This window comes from Lactuca serriola, chromosome 1 (assembly GCF_051521515.1).
Source record: "Lactuca serriola cultivar US96UC23 chromosome 1, Lser_US96UC23_V15, whole genome shotgun sequence".
Classification (NCBI taxonomy): Eukaryota; Viridiplantae; Streptophyta; class Magnoliopsida; order Asterales; family Asteraceae; genus Lactuca; species Lactuca serriola.
In genome coordinates, this window is record NC_136408.1 from 160,197,789 (window position 1) to 160,218,899 (window position 21,111).

General features: G+C 30.2%; 1 long non-coding RNA gene across 1 annotated transcript in view; it reads right to left on the minus strand.

The window, feature by feature from the left end:
• The window catches only part of LOC145100857 (uncharacterized), a 29,292-nt gene that overhangs the window by 597 nt on the left and 7,584 nt on the right, over positions 1-21,111 (minus strand). The gene's annotated exons all lie outside the window — the stretch shown is intronic.

Consider the following 21,111-nt stretch of genomic DNA (forward strand, 5'->3'; position numbering starts at 1 on the left):
ATTGTGTATAGAGGGAGGGTGGGTGTGCCAAGTGTATAAAATTTACAACCCTTACAAGCCTCATAAAGAGGTGGTCTTTTACAATATAAAAGCCTTGCAAATGCAACATGCAACGCTTTTTTTATTTTTGTATTAATATAACATTTAATTTATTATTTAATTAATATATTAATTTTACATACCTCCATATCATTTTTGGGTTTAATTTATTATCAAACTAGGTGTGAGACCCATGTATTACATGAGTTTATTTGAAAAAATTAAATATATAATTTTAACAATTTGAAAAGTTTGAACTTTTAAGAAAAATGAGAAATTTTTTGAATTATTAAAATTAATGAGGCTTTAATGTATTGGATACATAACATATATAAACCCTTTGTAATAAATACCTTACATATATATTACCTTACATATTAAATGTGGAATTTTAATTTAATAAAATGAAAAATACAATAAAATGACAAGTGGAAAAATAGAAAATTTAAAAATGTTAGAAAACTATGTGCGAGACCCGTATATTATACGAGTTAATTTCAAAAAATTTAAACATTAAAATGTAAGCAGTAAATCTTTTTTATGTAAAAAATTTAAAATAAGAAAGAAAGAAACATATTCATTGCAATTTAATTTCATATATATTATATTTAATACTTTACATACCTCCATAGCATTTTTGGTCCATGTGCTTTCCCCATATCTGAATTTTAGTCCCTAAGTATAAAAAATTTCAAAGATGGTCCATGTGTTTTCAAAAATTTTGATGTTTGGTCCGTTTTGCTAACTCTATTAGTTTTTAGCTGTTAACTATTATTTGATTATAATATCTGGAGGGCATTTCCATCATTTCACGACCACAGGGACCATTTATGATGTTTTGTCTTATTAAAAAAATAAGCAAAAAGAAATATATTGTTTAACTCTCTCTCTCTCTCTCTCTCTCTCTCTCTCTCTCTCTCTCTCTGCTGATTACACATAATCGTTTGTCTTGTTCTTAACAATCTAATCAAGTTCTTCAACACATACACATAAAGTTTTGAAAGTACAGGGGACAGAGACAATCTGTGAAATATTTGATACTTAGGGACCGGGGAAAATATAGGGACCAAAAATGATGTTTTTTCATTAAGTAACTTAGTTATTAAATGAATATATTATATAAAGAGAATTAGTTATGACAAAGTACACAAAATAACATATATTTTAATCATTATATTTTGATTAAATTATAAATTAATACATATAACTTAAAAAGTATTGATTATAAATATGTACTATATTAGTTATTTCAGTTTACACGGACTATCATATATTTAAGTAATTGTATATTGATTAAATTATAAATTATTACATAAAATTTAATATTTATCTGTTATAAATGATAATATGTATATATAATCGATGATTATCTGACCAATTTACCTATTAAAACACACACACACACACACACACACACATATATATATATATATATATATATATATATATATTTAGTAGAGTTTTCTTTATCTATAGAGAAAACATACCATTTTTTAATGTTTGTATTTAATAGAGTGTTTGTATTTAATAGAGTTTTCTTTATATACAGAGAGTTCATACTTATATAATTAAAATATTTAAAACAATTTTTTAAAATATTATTTTTAGAAAACAAATAGTTTTGTTTTTAGATAACGTATCTGTTACAAACAAATTTTAATACTAGCTCCTATGAGTCATCTAGCATCATGAATATGATTATTGTTTAAAATTGTACCTAGATTAGTAGGTTTATAAGAATCTTTAAGATTTTGCTCATAGTTATTTATAGATTCTTGGATTTGCTGTATTCTTAAAAGAATATTTCTATTAGGAATACAATTCATCAAGATTTTGTTAGATATAATTAAATAATTTAAGCATGAATTTGATTAACTTGATTATTAAAAATGAGTACTATTTTAACAAAAATTTCAAATCTTGTAAAATTAATAGTTAGAATAACTCGAAATGAAACTATCATGGAGAAATAAATTTAATAACAACAATACAACGATAAAATATTTAGATAGTACCTTCATGAATTAAGCTTGAATTACAATCAATACATACATCTGGAGAAAGAATTATTTGAAAATCTAGAGACTTTGAACATCTACTAGTAGAAAGAGAGACTCTTGGAGATTTTTTAGACATGAGATGAACATTTTTTAGAGAATGAATATTTTCTTGCTTGCCTCTACTCAAACATGATGTCTATTTATATTCATCTTGAAGTCTTTAAAGCCTTGAAATCTTGTAGTGAAATTTGTCGTATGATCAAATGGCCAATCAATTAATTGTAAGTGGTTGTCGCTCATCTTTTGAAGAAATTGTCGCTTGTAATCAATGAATATCTTCTTTTGATAAAGCATGCCATTATAGAGCAACTTCTAAAGTTTCTTGTCTTTATATTATCATTGATGATAAGAATAAATAATTTTGATAATAAATTTGATAATATTTATTTATACACTATAAATACATATATTATGTATACTCACACAGTTTATATACACTCGTATTTGAAATAATAATTTTCATAATAGAAGAAACGAAATACCTTACATTGAAGGTATTACACCAAATTTAATGATAAGAAATTCTTATTCTTCATAAGGATCATCAAAAGGGTCTTGAGAGTCTTGAAATAAATCATTTTTATAGATTTTGGAGAATCGTCTGAAACTGATGGAGTTTGGTGAATTTCTTGAAGTGGCTTTTGAAGTTCTTCAAGAGAAGAGGTAGCAACATCATTAATTCTTGCAATTAGATCCACATCACTTTGAGGAAGACTGTTGATAAAAGTGGCTTCAACCTCTGGTTTTTGAATATATATTTCTTGATAATGTTTAATTACTGCTTGTTCACTGGCTTGAGAAATCTTCATTTTATCCCACCGTTTTGAGCGAAATTGGCGATTAAGCCAACGAGGATAGGAATCCTTTGCTTCTTGATAATGAAAATTCCAAGACATTATCCATGGAACTTTAAATATCATGGTGAATTGTAACATATATTCAAATTCTGGAATTTGTTGAATAAACAATTCCTTAAATTTCAGATATCCAGCGTAAATTTCTTTTGGTAAACAATTTGGAAGAATTCCGATATATTTGTACCAATTGATAAACCATCTTGGATATTTACAATTGAAGTTCAAATCAAAGAAGATAAACCATGAGTGTGAATAATTCCGAACAAAGAATGCCTTAGTCCAGGCATCTAGATAATCATAGTAAGAAAATCTGGGATAAGCAGGATAACTTATTAGAGGTTTTTTCAGAGTGAAGGTTTGGAACCCAACTTTCTGGAGAGATGATTTTAACAATATAAGCTTTTGCTAAAATCAATGTTTCCCTCTTTTGAACTAGAACGATGAACAAAATTAATTGAACCAGATTCTTGCAGAATAACTTGACAATATTCTCGAGTTTTGTATGAATCAACATAAAAGGTTTTCCCTTGACCAAAGAGATGATTTGTGAGAATATGAAAACATTGATGTAACTTATGGATTTGAAAATCTTCAAGAATTTGAACTCTTAAGAAATTTGGATTAAGAACATAAGAAGTTTTTGTAGAAGGTCTAGAAGTAACAGATTTTTGAGTTTGAGGAGTGATAAGTTTTGCAAAAGGGCTTATCGTGTCGGTTGAAGTAACTTTTGGAGTAATAAGTTTTGACTGAAGGATATTAGAATAAAGTTGTGAATTCTTAGAAGTAGGAGTTAAAGGAGAAAAACGATTTTGATTTTGAAATGTAACAAGCTTTTGAGAGACTGGCTTCTTGTCATCATGTTTGGAAGAGGATGACGAACTCATTTTTCCTCCAAAAATTCTCGAGAAAGAAAGTCAGGAAGCGAATTATTTTCTCCTTTTATTAATTCTATTTTGAAATCAAAGTTACCTAAGAGGGCTTGCCAACGAGCAAAATTTTGCTTGAAAATAATATTTTTCACTTCTTTTTCTAAAATAGTTTGTGTAGATTGACAATCTATTTTTAATAAAAAACTTTTCATAAATAAATTATCTTCAAATTTTTTAATACATAAAACAATGCTTAAAATTTCTTTTTTGACAGTTGAATAATTTTTTTTGTGTATCATTACATGCACCAGAGTAATATCGAACCAATTGTTCCTCAGTTAAGTTAACAAATTTTTGTTTTAGAATTCCTCCAAATCCAATATCACTAGCATCGGTTTCAACTATGATATTGGCATTAGGATGAGGTAAATTTTTATCTTTTATAGAATCAAGAGAGTTTAAAAGATCTTTATCATCTTGTGAAAGATAAAAATATTCAAGAATTATTAATAAAACAGATGTTTAATAAAACTAATAACATAACTCCTGCTAATAATGAAAATTTTAATTTAAAAAATATATATGAAGGATTTACTGAAGCAAAGCCAATTTCTATGCAAGAACTTCAAGAAGAATTAAAAATAGTAAAACAAGAAATAAAAGAATTAAAAAATAAAATTTTAATTTTAGAAAAAGAAAAACCTCCTACTTTTAAAAACAAAAATATAGAAATTAATAACGAAGAAGAAAATAAAATTGAAAATCTAACTATTGGTAAAATTATAAATAATCAAGTTTCTCAAAAATAAAACACTCAAATTACTTTAGTCAAGGATAATTTTAAAATCAACCTAACTGCATCTAGACTTACTGGTGCCGGAGGTACAAAATTAATTGTAAATTATAAATTTCCGGTGTTCATATTTGTAATGACCAAGATTATTGCTATAAAACTCACATAATTTTAGTAAAAGATCTCTCTTCTTCTTTAATTCTAGGAACGTCTTTCATTACAAAACTATATCTTTTTATGGTTCATGATGATGGTATAAGAACCAATGTTTTTGGACAAGAAATTATATTTAAATTTTGTGAACCTCCTCTATATTCAACGATTAATGTCCTTAATTATAAAATTAAACAAACCAAATATCTTATTAACGAAATAAATAATGTTCAAATAACTAATCAACTAAATGATAATAATATTCAAAATAAAATAACAGGTTTAAAATTAAAATTTGAAAAAAAAAAATGTTTGTTCTAATATTCCTAATACCTTTTGGAATAGAAAACAACATACTGTAAAACTACCATATATAAAAAAAATTAATTAAAAGGATATTCCTTCAAAATCTAGAGTCATTCACATGAATAATGAATTAGAAAGTCATTGTAAAAATGAAATTCAAGATTTAATAAATAAAAAACTCATAAGACCTTCTAAATCACCGTGGTCTTGTTCAACATTTTATGTTATGAATGCCGCAGAATTAGAAAGAGGATCACCAAGATTAGTTATCAATTATAAACCTTTAAACAAAGTTTTAGAATGGATTCGTTATCCTATTCCTAATAAACGAAATTTGCTAAAAAAAACTTTATGATTCAAAAATGTTTTCAAAGTTTGGTATGAAATCAGGATTTTGGCAAATACAACTTCATGAGGAAGATAAATACAAAATTGGTTTTAATGTTCCCTTCGGGCATTTTGAATGGAATGTAATGCCTTTTAGATTAAAAAATGCTCCTTCCGAATTCCAAAATATTATGAATGATATCATAACTCCTATAAGTAGTTTTGTCATTGCTTATATTAACGATGTCCTAATTTTTTCAAAATCAATTGATAAACATTTTAAACATTTAAATCAATTTCATGATTTAATTTATCAAAATGGTTTAGCTGTCTCTGCACCAAAAATGCATTTATTTAAAAATGAAATTCGTTTTTTAGGACATGATATTGTCAAAAACACTATTAGACCTATTACAAGAAGCTTGCAATTTTCTACTAAATTTCCTAATGAAATTAAAGATAAAAAGCAACTTCAAAGGTTTTTAGGATGCTTAAATTATATTCATGATTTTTTCAAAGATTTAGGGATTATATGTAAACCGCTTTATAATAGATTAAAAGACAATCCTGAACCATAGACTCACAAACATACAGATATAATTAAATATATAAAACAAAAGGTCCCTACTTTGCCATGTTTAAATTTACCTCATCCCAATGCCAATATCATAGTTGAAACCGATGCTAGTGATATTCGATTCGGAGGAATTCTAAAACAAAAATTTGTTAACTCAACTGAGGAAAAAAGAATGATACAAAAAAAAATTATTCAACTGTCAAAAAAGAAATTTTAAGCATTGTTTTATGTATTAAAAAATTTGAAGATGATTTATTGATGAAAAACATTTTATTAAGAATAGATCGTCAATCTGCAAAAACTATTTTAGAAAAAGATGTGAAAAATATTATTTCCAAGCAAAATTTTGCTCGTTGGCAAGCCCTCTTAGGTAACTTTGATTTCAAAATAGAATTAATAAAATGAGAAAATAATTCGCTTCCTGACTTTCTTTCTCGAGAATTTTTGGAGGAAAAATGAGTTCGTCATCCTCTTCCAAACATAATGACAAGAAGCCAGTCTCTCAAAAGCGTGTTCCATTTCAAAATCAAAATTGTTGTTCTCCTTTAACTCCTACTTCTAAGAATTCACAACTTTATTCTAATATCCTTCAGTCAAAACTTGTTACTCCAAAAGTTACTTCAACCGACACGATAAGCCATTTTGCAAAACCTATCACTCCTCAAACTCAAAAATCTGTTACTTCTAGCCCTTCTACAAAAACTCCTTATGTTCTTAATCCAAATTTCTTAAAAGTTCAAATTCTTGAAGATTTTCAAATCCATAAGTTACATCAAGGTTTTCATATTCTCACAAATCATCTCTTTGGTCAAGGGAAAACCTTTTATGTTGATTCATACAAAACTCGAGAATATTATCAAGCTATTCTGCAAGAATTTGGTTCAGTCAATTTTGTTCATCGTTCTAATTCAAAAGAGGGAAACATTGATTTTAACAAAGCTCATATTATTAAAATCATCTCTCCAGAAAGTTGGGTTCCAAACCTTCACTTTGAAAAACCTCTTATAAGTTATACTGCTTATCCCATATTTTCTTACTATGATTATCAAGATGCCTGGACTAAGACATTCTTCGTTCGGAATTATTCACACTCATGGTTTATCTTCTTTGATTTGAACTTCAATTGTAAATATCCAAGATGGTTTATCAATTGGTACAAATATATGGGAATTCTTCCAAATTGTTTACCAAAAGAAATTTACTCTGGATATCTCAAATTTAAGGAATTGTTTATTCAACAAATTCCAGAATTTGAATATATGTTACAATTCACCATGATATTTAATGTTTCATGGATAATGTCTTGGACTTTTCATTATCAAGAAGCAAAGAATTCCTCTCCTCCTTGGTTTAATCACCAATTCCGCTTAAAATGGTGGGATAAAATGAAGATTTCTCAAGCCAGTGAACAAGCAGTAATTAAACATTATCAAGAAATATATATTCAAAAACCAGAGGTTGAAGCCACTTTTATCAACAGTCTTCCTCAAAGTGATGTGGATCTAACTGCAAAAATTAAAGATGTTGCTACCTCTTCTCCTAAAGAACTTCAAAAGCTACTTCAAGAAATTCGCCAAACTCCATTAGTTTCAGACGATTCTCCAAAATCTATAAAAAAATGATTTATTTCATAGACTCTCAAGACCCTTTTGATGATCCTTATGAAAAATAAGAAATTCTTATCATTAAATTTGGTTTAATACCTTCAATGTAAGATATTTCGTTTCTTCTATTATCAAAATTATTATTTCAAATACGAGTGTGTATAAACTGTGTGAGTATACACAATATATGTATTTATAGTGTATAAACAAATATTATCAAATTTATTATCAAAATTATTTATTCATATCATCAATGATAACAAGAAGACAAGAAACTTTAGAAGATGCTCTATAATGACATGCTTTATCAAAAGAAGATATTCATTGATTACAAGCGACAATTTCTTCAAAAGATGAGTGACAACCACTTACAAGTAATTGATTGTGTTGGGTCAAAAACATGGTTTATACTTTACTTTTCTAGGAAAATGTATTTTTGTGGCTTGGACAGTAAACAGCTAGGTGTTTACGGCCGTATATGTGTTTACGGCTGTGTTTACGGTCGTAAACCCATTTACGGCCCATGTTCACCAAGCCCATATTCCTTAGTATATATATAGGTGTTAGAGTTGAGGAGTAGAGATTGATGAACAAGTGTGTGTTGTGTGGGAATCTTGTAAGGGAACTTCATTCATATCAATTCAAACAAGATTCATATTATTCTTCTTCTCCTTCTCTTCTATTAGATCTAACATCATCCGTTTTATTGGGATTTTGCACCATCAAATGGATCTGATTGATACACAGAAAAATTAAGGACTTACAATTGGTATCAAAGCTTGGTTCTATCAGTCAATTTTGTCAGATTTGGAGCATTATTTGATCTTATTTTCGAAATATTCTTGCGTTTTTGGATAGATCTCTGAAAAATAAGGGGGTTTGTTCTTTGTGTTTTTCATAAAAAAAAGGTTTTTTTTATCGAGTTTTGGAGCTTCAAAGTCGAAAATTCGGTGTTTTTGGTCGAAACCTTCGAGGGTGTGGCGGAGTTTGCGGCCTCGGCCTCACACCTCACACCTGGTCCTCGCAAGCAGCAGGTGTCTTCGCAGCGTTTAATTAAAAAAAAGGGAGGGACGCGATTTTAAGGGTGCCAGGGATCAAACCCGCGACCTCCAGCTCAACATATCAGCGCCTTATTCAACTCATCTAGCCGAATCCTTGTTTCTTTCCTTCGAAATTTGAACTATAACCCATTATTCTCGGTTTCAACTTTCAAAATTTGACACTTTTAACCCAAAATTCAATTCCTTTTAAATTTTAAATTACTTTTTCATCCAAAATTAAAAAAATAATAAATAAATAAAAATAATAATAATAAATAAATAAATAATAAATTAAATTAAAATTAATAAATTTTAATTTTTGACTTTTATTTTTTAACTTTTGACCTTAATTTTTGACTTTGACTTCCAAGTTTGACCATTGACTTTAAACTTTGACTTTTTCGTTTAACTTTTAAATTTTCAAATTTAGCTTTTCGGTTTGACTTTTGAGTTTAACTTTTTAAATTTGACTTTTAAGGTTGACTTTTGAGGTTTATAATCAAAAGGGTTTGACTTTTAAGTTTGATTTTGGCTTTTAGTTGTGCTTTTTAATTGATTTTAAGGTCTACGAGGGAGTTGAAAACATGAAAGACAGTCGTCAAGATATGTAAAGACAAAATTTCAACATTTTTTATTATATCCCTGGAGAAACCCTCAAAACTCAGTTGCAACGATTTACTACACTTACTACTGAGATGAATATAGCTGGGATCTTCTTTTCTAAGTTTGAGATAAACAAAAAGCTATTGAATTCACTTCCGAAATCGTGGGATATGAACATGGCTATCATCAAGAAGACAAAAGATCTCAATCATCTTAGTCTTGCTGATGTAATTGAAGAACTTGATGATTTGAAGTGTAGAAAAACAATGAGTTCTGAAAACATTCCGGTCACTGAAGTTACATGTACTCCAGCTTATGAAACTACGATTAAATTTCTTCGGGAACAAATTGATTTATTAAAAAGAGAAGTTGAGGACCTGAGATATGAAGGATATCAACTCAGGAAAGGACAGAAACCCCTGAAGACTGAATTAGAAGCAAAAACCAAGGACTTTATGAAGCTTCAGGAAGATTATAGCAACAAGTGTGAAAATTATGACTATATTAAGAGACAACTTGCTGCTGTAACTGAAGAACTTGACACATTGAAAATTAAGTGTGGAAAAACAGATGTTAGTTTCAAAAAATTATACTGCGTCAAGTCAGACAGTTGAGTCCTTATTTGAAACCTAATTAAAATTCAAAGATAATCAAAACAAAGGTCTAGGGTATGATAGTGTTCCTCCACCTTTCAATCATAACTACACATCCATCCCTATGACACAGGAAGAAATTGATAGGGAGGCACATCGTCAATATGGCAAACCAGCTGGATTTGTGTCAGGAGGTATTCATGTTGAATATACTAATGTTTCTACTTCATGTGCAGGTAAAGTAGCAGAAGATGAGAACAAGGAGAACACTACTAAACAAACCAATGACTCATTGAACTCAGAATTTGTTGCTTCGAATTCTGTTTCTTCTAACAAACCTGTCATTGAGAAATACAGGCCTCCAATTCCAGCACAACAGAGTGCTTGTTGCAACTGTGCATGTGGGAAAATCAGAGACAATGCAAGGATACGCCACCAGGGGCAGGAAGAAACAACTTCACAGTGAAGAAAAAAACATGTTTTCACTGTGGAACACCTAGATACATTGCCAGAAATTGTCCAAATCACGCATACGTTCCCTACTACGCACAAGGCTGGCAGAATGCGCCAAGAGGGAGATACTCCAAAAGAAACCCCTCGAGATCACGTTCAGTCAACGGTGACTGGAACCCATAGAAGGCCAAGAATCAAACCCACAAGGCCAAGCATTCAAATCCCAAGGGCAAGAGGGAAATGTCAGCCAACAAGCCCAATCCAAGAGATGATCCAGTGAAACAAAGACCGCTCAAGTCAAAGTCATCTCGAAGATCGGCTTCAAGTTCCAAATCAAGTGCCAAGGCGCCCATCGGATCGAAAAAGAAATGGGTTAAACTCAACTACCAATGGGTACCAAAGGCTCAATCTCCTAAATCTCCTAATGATTCTAATATTTCTACATCTTCTGTTTGTGATAAACAGGACATGTCATGAGAGAAAGTATTGTGTGTTGATGAAAAAGGTCGACCCAATTTCAAAATGGATTGGGTTCCAAAGACCAATTAATCCCGCTCTGTGTCGGAGCAGCTATTGAGGCATATCATCAGACTTCGGTTTGTTGGTAGTGGCTGTTCCAGGCACATGATAAGGGACATCTCTCAACTGTACAACATTCAGAATTTTGCTTGAGAGTATGTGTCCTTTTGCAGGAAAGGAAGAAAGGAAGGGATCACTCATGGGGTTAGTGCTTAACGATGTGAAGAATTTTTGGATCTATTCTGAGATTACGCGTGTTGTTGTCAGACCTTCTGGATGCAAATTCAATCGATGACTTACGGTTTGAATTTTCTTCTCTATATTCCTGAGTTTTTCTTAAGCTGATTCGCTTTAAAGACTAATTTTTGTTTTAGGATAGTTTAAATTTGCGCATTTACTTTTATTTCTCTCATATGCACAAATTTAGGGAGACAAATAAAAACAAAAACAAAAATTAGAAAATTTTAATTTAAAAAAAATCCAAAAAACATTAGAAAATCAGAAAATCAAAAATATGGTGTTAATGGAATGTGTTTCTAGGAGATGTTTTGGGAAGTGATATAATCATGTGATAACAGGCAATCTGAATATGTGTAAGGGACTGAATCTGAATTGTCTAGGCTCTGTGTTCGCTGCGCTGGTAGGCACGAAAGATTTAAAATGGACTTGACTAGGGAGAGTTGAACTTAATGAATTCAAGGACTTGACAAACATTGACCTAGTTAGATCCGTTTAGCCTGACTTCACGACGGTAGGATAGGTTGAGCAAGGAGATATACACGGGAATCTACTAGTAACACTAAAGAACCTGTATCTAGAACTGTGGATTCACTTTTCCTCGATGTGCGGATTTTATCCTTAATTCCGGTTGGATGGGGTGACTAGGGAATTCTGATAAACTAGGTCTGTAGAAGGTTATTTTCTTTCTTTCTGTCTATTAGTCATATGTTGCCTCCTCTGCATGATCGAGAGATCCAACCTGGACTGTAACATAAGCAACGTTATCTCTCTGCATCTTCTATCTATGCAATTCTTTCCATCTGTTAGCCATATACTGTCTCCTCTACGTGACTCAAAATCCGACCTGGTACACAGTATATGCACCATTTTCTTCTCAATCCTTCTAAAACTTCAGTTAGTCATATGTTTCATCCTTTGCGTGATTAGAGGAGATCCGACCTGGATGTTCATCATATGCATTCTAAATCTATCTTCTCTCTTAATAATTGTCTGCTCACCCGGTGTAAGGAGTATTTTGGAAATCTTTGATGGTTGGGGCATATCAGGAAGCGGAAAACACGTTCTAGTACAATTAAAATTGAACACATAAAGATTGTCTGTAGATCTCGCTGTTCAATTTAGGTGGACAACAATATCACTGGTTGTAGTCAGTTAAATGGTCATATGAAAATTGTATTTAAGAATTAGGGCCAATCATGATAATAAAATTATAATCATCTATATGTATGTGTCATGTCATTGGTAAATTGTCCTAAAATTGTCACAAATTTTTTGTGTTTAAGTGGACCATAATACTGACGATCGATCAGACGAAGATGTGAAGATAAGGGTATCGACAAGTGGAATAAGGCTGTCCAACAACTTTGATTCCAAATCACTCTTAAAGTTAGCTATTATTTTTGTTTTTGTTAAGTTTGTTCATAGTGTTCTTCTAATTTAAATATAAGGGGGAGAATTAAAAAAAAAACAAAACAAAAAAAACAAACAAAAATCAGAAAATTCAAAATCAAAAATAGAGTTATTTTTGTTTTATTTCTTGTTCAAAAAAATCAAAAATTCAAAAATATTTTTGCTTATGTTTTAATTTGTGTGCTAAGTTTTCTTTTAGTTTTGTTTTGTCTTGAAAAGTGATTTCAGGTGAAGATGAAACTCATGAAGTTTGTGTTGAAGATTTCTGAGCTAAGGCTTCATCCGTGATCATCGAAGAATTCTCATTCGAAGGAGCATGAAATGAAGATTATTCTTTCGGCATTCTATCCTTCAACCCCAGAAGCAAGGTGAAGCAGAAATTGAAGATTATGTGACGGATTGCATTTAAGTCTCCTCAATCAGTCTGCTGCTATCTATGAACCTGTTGAAGTGATCCAAAAGATTTGTTTTCTCTGAAGATTCTCAAGCTGAAAGCACCAATTTTCAAGAATCTCTACAAGAAGCCTTCTCACCCAATGTACGTTAAATGTCAAATTCTGAAGAAAATCCCAACTGCTTAAGATGAAGTCATTCATTGAAGATTCATCAAGTTCATCTTGAAGCTATGAAGTCATCGAAGATTAAAGCTGAAGCCAAAGCTCCCATTGAAGATTAATAAGAAAAGCCAGCTACTTTTTAGGGGGAGCTTGTTGGGTCATTTAGGAAAAGAAAGCTATAAACCAAGGAGGAGATTGTTGGGTCAAAAATATGGTTTATACTTTACTTTTCTAGAAAAATGTATTTTTTGTCTTGGACCGTAAACAGCTAGGTGTTTATGGTCGTATACTTGTTTACGGCTGTGTTTACGGCCGTAAACTCATTTACGGCCCATGTTCACCAACCCCATATTCCCTAGTATATATATAGGTGTTAGGGTTGAGGAGTAGAGATTGATGAACAGTAGAGAGTGTACGGTAGAGAGAAGAACAAGTGTGTGTTGTGTGGGAATCTTGTAAGGGAACTTTATTCATATCAATTCAAACAAGATTCATATTATTCTTCTTCTCCTTCTCTTCTATTTGATCTGACATCATCCGTTTGATTGGGATTCTGCACCATCAAACGGATCTGATTGATACACAGACAAATTAGGGACTTACAGATTGGCCATTTGATCATACGACAAATTTCACTACAAGATTTCAAGGCTTTGAAGACTTCAAGATGAATATAAATAGACATCATATTTGAGTAGAGGCAAGCAAGAAAATATTCTTCCTTTAAAAAATGTTCATCCCATGTCTAAAAAATCTCCAAGAGTCTCTCTTTCTACTAGTAGATGTTCAAAGTCTCTAGATTTTCAAATAATTCTTTCTCTAGATGTATATATTGATTATAATTCAAGCTTAATTCAAGAAGGTACTATCTAAATATTTTATCATTGTATTGTTGTTATTAAATTTATTTCTCCATGATAGTTTCATTTCGAGTTATTTTAACTATTAATTCTACAAGATTTGAAATTTTTGTTAAAATAGTACTCGTTTTTAATAATCAAGTTAATCAAATTCATGCTTAAATTATTTAATTATGTCTAAAAATCTTGATAAATTGTATTCCTAATAGAAATATTCTTTTAAGAATACAGCAAATCCAAGAATCTATAAATAACTCTGAGTAAAATCTTAAAGATTCTTATAAACCTACTAATCTAGGTACAATTTTAAACAATAATTATATTCATGATGCTAGATGGCTCATAAGAGCTAGTATTAAAATTCGTTACAAACAGATACGTTATCTAAAAACAAAACTATTTGCTTTCTAAAAATAATATTTAAATTTTTTTTAAAATATTTTAATTATATAAATATGAACTCTTTATAGATAAAGAAAACTCTATTAAATACAAACATTAAAAAATGGTATGTTTTCTCTATAGACAAAGAAAACTCTATTAAATACAAACACTCTATTAAATACAAACATTAAAAAATTCTCATGCATTTGAAACCCCTTTTTTAACTTCCTCAAACTACATTCATTTGAAACCCCCTTTTTTAACAAATGCAACTTAAAAGTTTATTAATTATGATTTAACACTCAAAAGTTTTATAACTTATATTATGTTTAATTAGCATTTAGTGAAAAGTTTACTATAAAAAGGTCAATCTTTTGGGAAGACATGCATACAGATCATATACGAATTTCAGAAATAAAACAAACTTAAAGGTTTTTATGTTGAGTTGAGGTCTTATGAAATATGTTATTATATTAGAGCTTTTAATTTAATTTGTAAGTTTGTTATACTAATTTGTTTTTATATTTTCTTCGTTTTTGGATTATTGTAATACAGTCGTTGTATATTGTGGTTTAATTATTAATATATGAGTAAATTACTGAAATCGTCACTGTGGTTTGGTCAAAATTGCACGTTTGGTCCCTAACTTTTTTGTTGCACTCGGATCGTCCCCGTGGTTTGATTTTGTTGCGTTTTTCGTCCCTGTGGTTTAATTTTTTTTGCATTTTTTGTCCCTTACATACATAAAGTTAGGGACCAAACATGCAACTTTTACCAAACCATAGGGACGAAAAACGCAACAAAAGCAAACCACAGGGACGATCCGAGTGCAAAGAAAAAGTTAAGGACCAAACGTGCAATTTTGATCAAACAACAATGACGATTTAAGTAATTTACTCTTGATATATTGATCATATATTCTATAGGGTGATGTCGAAATATTTAATTAAATATTTTAAATATGTTTTTTTTTTGTTTTATAATTGTACCGTTTCAAAAAGATAATTAATTAAAATTCATATATATGTTATACTTTCCATCTCTCTCTCTCTCTCTCTCTATATATATATATATATATATATATATATATATATATATATATATATATATAATAGAGGTCAAAACGTTTCAACCAAAATTCATTTAAAATCTAATATTTCAAATGCTTTATAATAATGATTGTAAAAATTTCAACATGTGTTACTTAATTGATTCATTAATAAAAATATTATTGTTTTAAAACTCCTAACTCTTAAGCTTATATTATTTAATTTGTTAGTTAACTGAAATATTTTTCCTACATAAAGATAACATTTTTATGTTTGGTTACCCATATTTATTTATGTAATTAGAAAACAAGGTGTACATAGAATGACTACTTCAATTTCACATAAGAATCGATACCACTAGAGATGTATGTTGTCTTTAACCAGTGGTAGGAGATCCATATACCATTTTTAATTATTTATATTAATGCTTAGTAATATCTATTTTATATATTCCTATTCACCTTAATTTTTTAGGTACAAATTAAGGAAGAGGATTATCGGCGCACCAATGTAAAATCAAACATACGCCTTGCAAAATATGTAATTAAAATTAAATATCATATTTACTAATCGACTTATTTTAAAACTCTTGATGACATTTATGTATAATGATATATTTTGTATGACTTCATTCTTAATTTCAATGTTTAATATTTGAAGTTCATATATGAAACATTGGATGTTTTGGTGTAATATAAATAGTGTAATACAAAGTCTATTAGTTCACTATTGTTTATTAATAGCTCATGCAAAACTACTTATTTCTTATTTTATCCAAAAAATATTATCGGACATAAGAAAAGTAGACTATATTAATGTTATATAAAAACTTATAATATATATTGGATATTATAAAAGTAAAAATAAAGTTTATAAGGTATAGACTATATTAGATAGTATCAAAATATAAATTGATGGATTTTTATGTTTTTTGATAATTCGGTTAATACACAAACCATGACTAAAAACGTAAATTTCAACATATTTCTATTTTTCCCATTATTATTTTAACCACTTAAATGTATTCTTGCGCAACGCGCAAGGTTATGCCTAGTATATTTATAAAGTTGGCATTTTTCTTTTCACCACATTCATTTGAAACTCTCATGCATTTTTCCTTTCACCACATTCATTTGAAACTCACAAGACTTTTCAATTTCTTTCTAATCATAATTATAATTTGGTTACTTAGGTTAAATAAATATCAAACATAAAGTGTAATAATATATAAATTAAATTTCAATATTAAAATAATATATTCACTTCTATTTATAAAATTATGTATATATGTTTGTATGTTTGTGTTGCTTCAAAACAATAATTAATTAAAAATAATGGATATGCCATATTATCCATATTATCCATGTAAGTTTCTTTAAAAATTCAAATTGTCTATCTTATCACTTTATATTTTAGTATATGTTTAATATTTTAATTATAATAATAAGTGTTTTTTAAAAGTTTTCTTTCACTTATTAATAATAAATGGTCTTAAAATTAACGAACATTAGTTATAAATAATAAAAACAAATTATAAAAATCATGGATATGTTATATTATCCATGCAAGACTCACTTTGAAATGCAAATTGTCAATCCTATCACTTTATTATTTAGTATATGCTTCATATTTGAGTCTTCTTTAACTTATTAATAACAATAAGTGGTTTACAATTAATAAAAAAATAATTTTAAATGATAATAACATCAAATTATAAATTACATAACGTTAGCTACAAATAAATTGTATTTAAATGAACATCATTAATGAAATTAGAAAATATACAAAATTGCAAGAATGGTCCCTGTGGTATGTCAAAAGTAGCAACTTTGGTCCAAAATGGGTTTGACTCGCAAAGATGGTCCAATAGTTTCGTTTTGTTGCGAGTTTGGTCCAATTTCCTATGAACTTTTTATAATGACAGATTTGCCCATTATTATTTTATTTTACATTTTTCTTTTATTATAACAATTAAAAAACAATTAAAAATAAAACAAAAATAAAATACTCTCTCTCTTATAAAATACCCACCGCACACCACCAGTCTCCTTCCCTTATTCCGACCTCCACCTTCACAACCCCCTTCATAGCCACTATCGACCGTCACTGCATCACATACTACCCATCGACTCCGACAACGACACCACCTCCTAGAAACCCTAGCGCCATCGATTTGGATTACATCCCCCAACCATTGTCGGCTGCTTATTGTCATCATCGACTTGTGGACGCGATAATCACCGCCCTACCCCATCAACTCCCCCTTCTGCCCAGTTCTCTGGCAACAAACCCCACCCTGAACCGGTGCTCAGTTTTTCTTTATCCCCACCAACATCACACCTTATTCCAGTCGAATCGGACTGGAAACGTCGATCTGCCCGGGTCAGATCTATTCTTTTTCTCTACCTTCTTTCTCGATTTAGTGTTGATGATTCCATCGGTGATTCTAGTTGTGTTGGCTTCCAGTCAAGGTAGAAGCAAAAGGGGCAAGAGAATGGGGATGGGTGAGCTGGGGTGTGGTTAGTGGTATTTATTTCTTTGGGGTGTCGCCGGATCTTTGGGGAGGAAAATGTGGGATAGGTTTAGTAGTGTGGTTGAATGACAGGGTGAAGAGGGGCGATAGATAGATGAAATCATCGAGCCTTTTGAAGACCATTGTTATCGTCTTCACTTTTCTTCTCCCACAGTACCCTCTCTTTGTTACGGTGGTCGCCGATTTAGATCCAAGTTGTATTATATGTTTGATTTGCTGGTTCACAAATTGATTGATTTATTTATTTAATTTTCGGGTTGGAATTGGTTTTGATAACTCAGTTGAAAGGAATTATGGAGTATGTTATTTTTTCTGGATTTGAACATGAATCGGTGCTTTTTCGTCTTGAGAGAGTTGCCGAATGTGGCCTTTTTCCGATGAGTGAGATGATGGTTAACGGAAGTGGAGGTGGTGTTGGTAAATGGTGATACGGAGGGGAGAGATAGATAAATGGAAGGTGAGAGAGCAGTGGTTAGACAAAAACAATGACTACCAACAGGTGGTGGTAGTGGCAGTGTTTTTTTTTCAGTGTAAAAATCAGGTGGTTGGCGATGGTTTCAAGATTTTCCAGGTCTGGTAATTTTCCATGTTTGATGTGTTTTTATGTGCTTGGTGAATAACACCATCAAATGTAGGTGAGCAGACGGTGGTAGGTGACGGTAGTGGTGGTGGTGTACGGTGGTGTCGGTGGCGGCTGATGGTGGTTGTTGTGGCAGCAGGCATGTTCTTCTGAATGTGTTCTTGAGTGTTCTTGAAGAAGGGAGAGAGAGTGTGTGTATTTTATTTTTAATTGTTTTTAATTGTCGTAATAAAAGAAAAATGTAAAATAAAGTAATAAGGGGCAAATCCGTCATTATAAAAAGTTCATAGGAATTACGACCAAACTCGCAACAAAACGAAACTATTGGACCATCTTTGCGAGCCAAACCCATTTTGGACCAAAGTAGCTAGTTTTGACATACCACAGGTACCATTCTTGCAATTTTGTCTAGAAAATAATTGCATAAGTAAAAAAAGTTAAAATTAATCAATCATAACAATTGTTAAAAATAATACTAGATAGATAATTATATTTAATTCTATTAATTAACGTCAATAACACAACCATTATAAACATATATTTTTCAATATTCTAACAATATATTTTTAACCTGCGTCGCGCAACGCACGAGAATTCGTCTAGTATATATATATATATATATATATATATATATATATATATATATATATATATATATATATATAAGGTGGGTGAATAGTCATTAAGATAATCATCTATTGATTAGGGATAATTTAATGTAAACCTCCCAAAACCATCACCAAGATGACTACATAATTCAGATGATTCAAAAGGCTATCAGGGATGTAAACCAAACAACGGAGGATTCAAAAGGCTAATGTAATCCAAACAACGGATGACTCAAAAGGTTGAGGCCATCAGGGATGTAAACCAAACAACATCACAGTCATGTACAATAAAAGCAATAACAATGACTAGAATTAGTTGGTGACACGAAACCAACAATGAACTATCGCTGCCAACGCCAATATGACTGGTCAAAGACGTAAAAAAATTGAAAACCTACAAAGATATCGAACAACAACATAATTTGAAACCAAATGTGTATTAGCCTAGCGGTATCAATATTTGACCGATAACATGTTAAACAGCAACATAGTTTGATACCGACCGAGTATTAGCCTAGTGGTATTAACATAATTTCAAGTCTCAGGTTGGGATGAAATGTGTAGATTTAATAGTAGAACAACGAGTGCATGTGTAAACCATTAAAATAATTAAATTTCATTATGATCCCTATTTATGTCAATTAATTATTTTAACGTTATGTATTTTACTGACACTTATTTTCATTTCTTTTTGGTCCTTACGTCCATGAGTCCATTGTTAGTTTTTTACATCGACTTTAGAAATCGAATATTACCGAATGTCAAATATACCCTTAAGTTTCATATATAATTTTTGAGACAAACAGAGTGTTAATGCTCTGTTTTATCATTGGATGTGATAAATATTTTTATTATTTAATAGTTAGCTTTTAGTATTATTTTAGTTATTTCTATATTGACATATTTCCACGACACGCTTCAATTTTGTCAGTGATGTTGCAATGCATTTTAGACCTCAAGACTATCTTGTATACGAAATCTCCACGGCATTTTATATGACATTATGTACCCCCCCCCCCCCCCCTTTCCACTTCTGTAAGTTTAACAAGATAAAATAGAATAGGTTGACAATGTTTGATTTGACAAGGATTGGGACCTATGTCATTGTGACAAAAATAGTCCTAGAAAACTTGTCCATTCTTGTGTGACAAATGCAGCCTAATTGACTTATATTTACATGAATCTTGATTTCGTTGTTGGAACACAATATAGTAGGGTTTAGATGTGGTGCATGGGAATTCAGATTAGTTGGGAGAATAGTATTTTAGGAGTTATGAATTATAATCATAGAACATGAAAGCCCTATAAATTGACATTTTTTTTTCGCTTTTCTTGATTTTTATTTTTTTTTCGGTGATTTAGACCGTGTTCTTAAAGACAAGACTATCATTTATGATATGGGCAGTCAACAAATCGGATGGGCAGATGGTAATTGTAAGTTTATATATATAAAAAATGAATAAGTTCTAGTTAATATAAAATAAAATATTAAATTATGTTGTTCAATATTTTTGTAGGTTTTCAAATTTTTAATGTCTTCGGCAAAATGAATTAAGTAAACATGTTGAACAATTAGTTGGTGTTTACTTCATTTCTGCTATCTCAAGACATTCAAAATTTGAAAACCTACAAACAATGAACATAATTTAATATTTTATTTTATTTTATATTAACTAAAAATTATTCATTTTTGTATATAAAGTTAGAGCTACCATCTGCCCATCCGATCTGTTGAACAGCCAGATCATAAACAATAGTCTTGCCTTTAAGAACAAGGTCTAAATCACAGAATAAAAAATAAAAATCAACAAAAGCGAACAAAAAATGTTACTTTAAAGGGTTTTCATATTCCATAATTATAATTCATATCTCCTAAAATAGTAACTCTTTCCCAACTAATCTGAATTCCCATGCTCTGCACCCTAAGCCCACTATATTGTGTTCCAACAACCAAATCAAGATTCATGTAAATATAAGTCAATTAGGAATTGAAACTTTTCTAAAGGAAAATGCCCTATGGGACATTGGAGAAAAGAAGAAACATTCATTCCTTTATAATACTTTTTGCTACTTGTTTACTAATTAGATCAAAAGTTT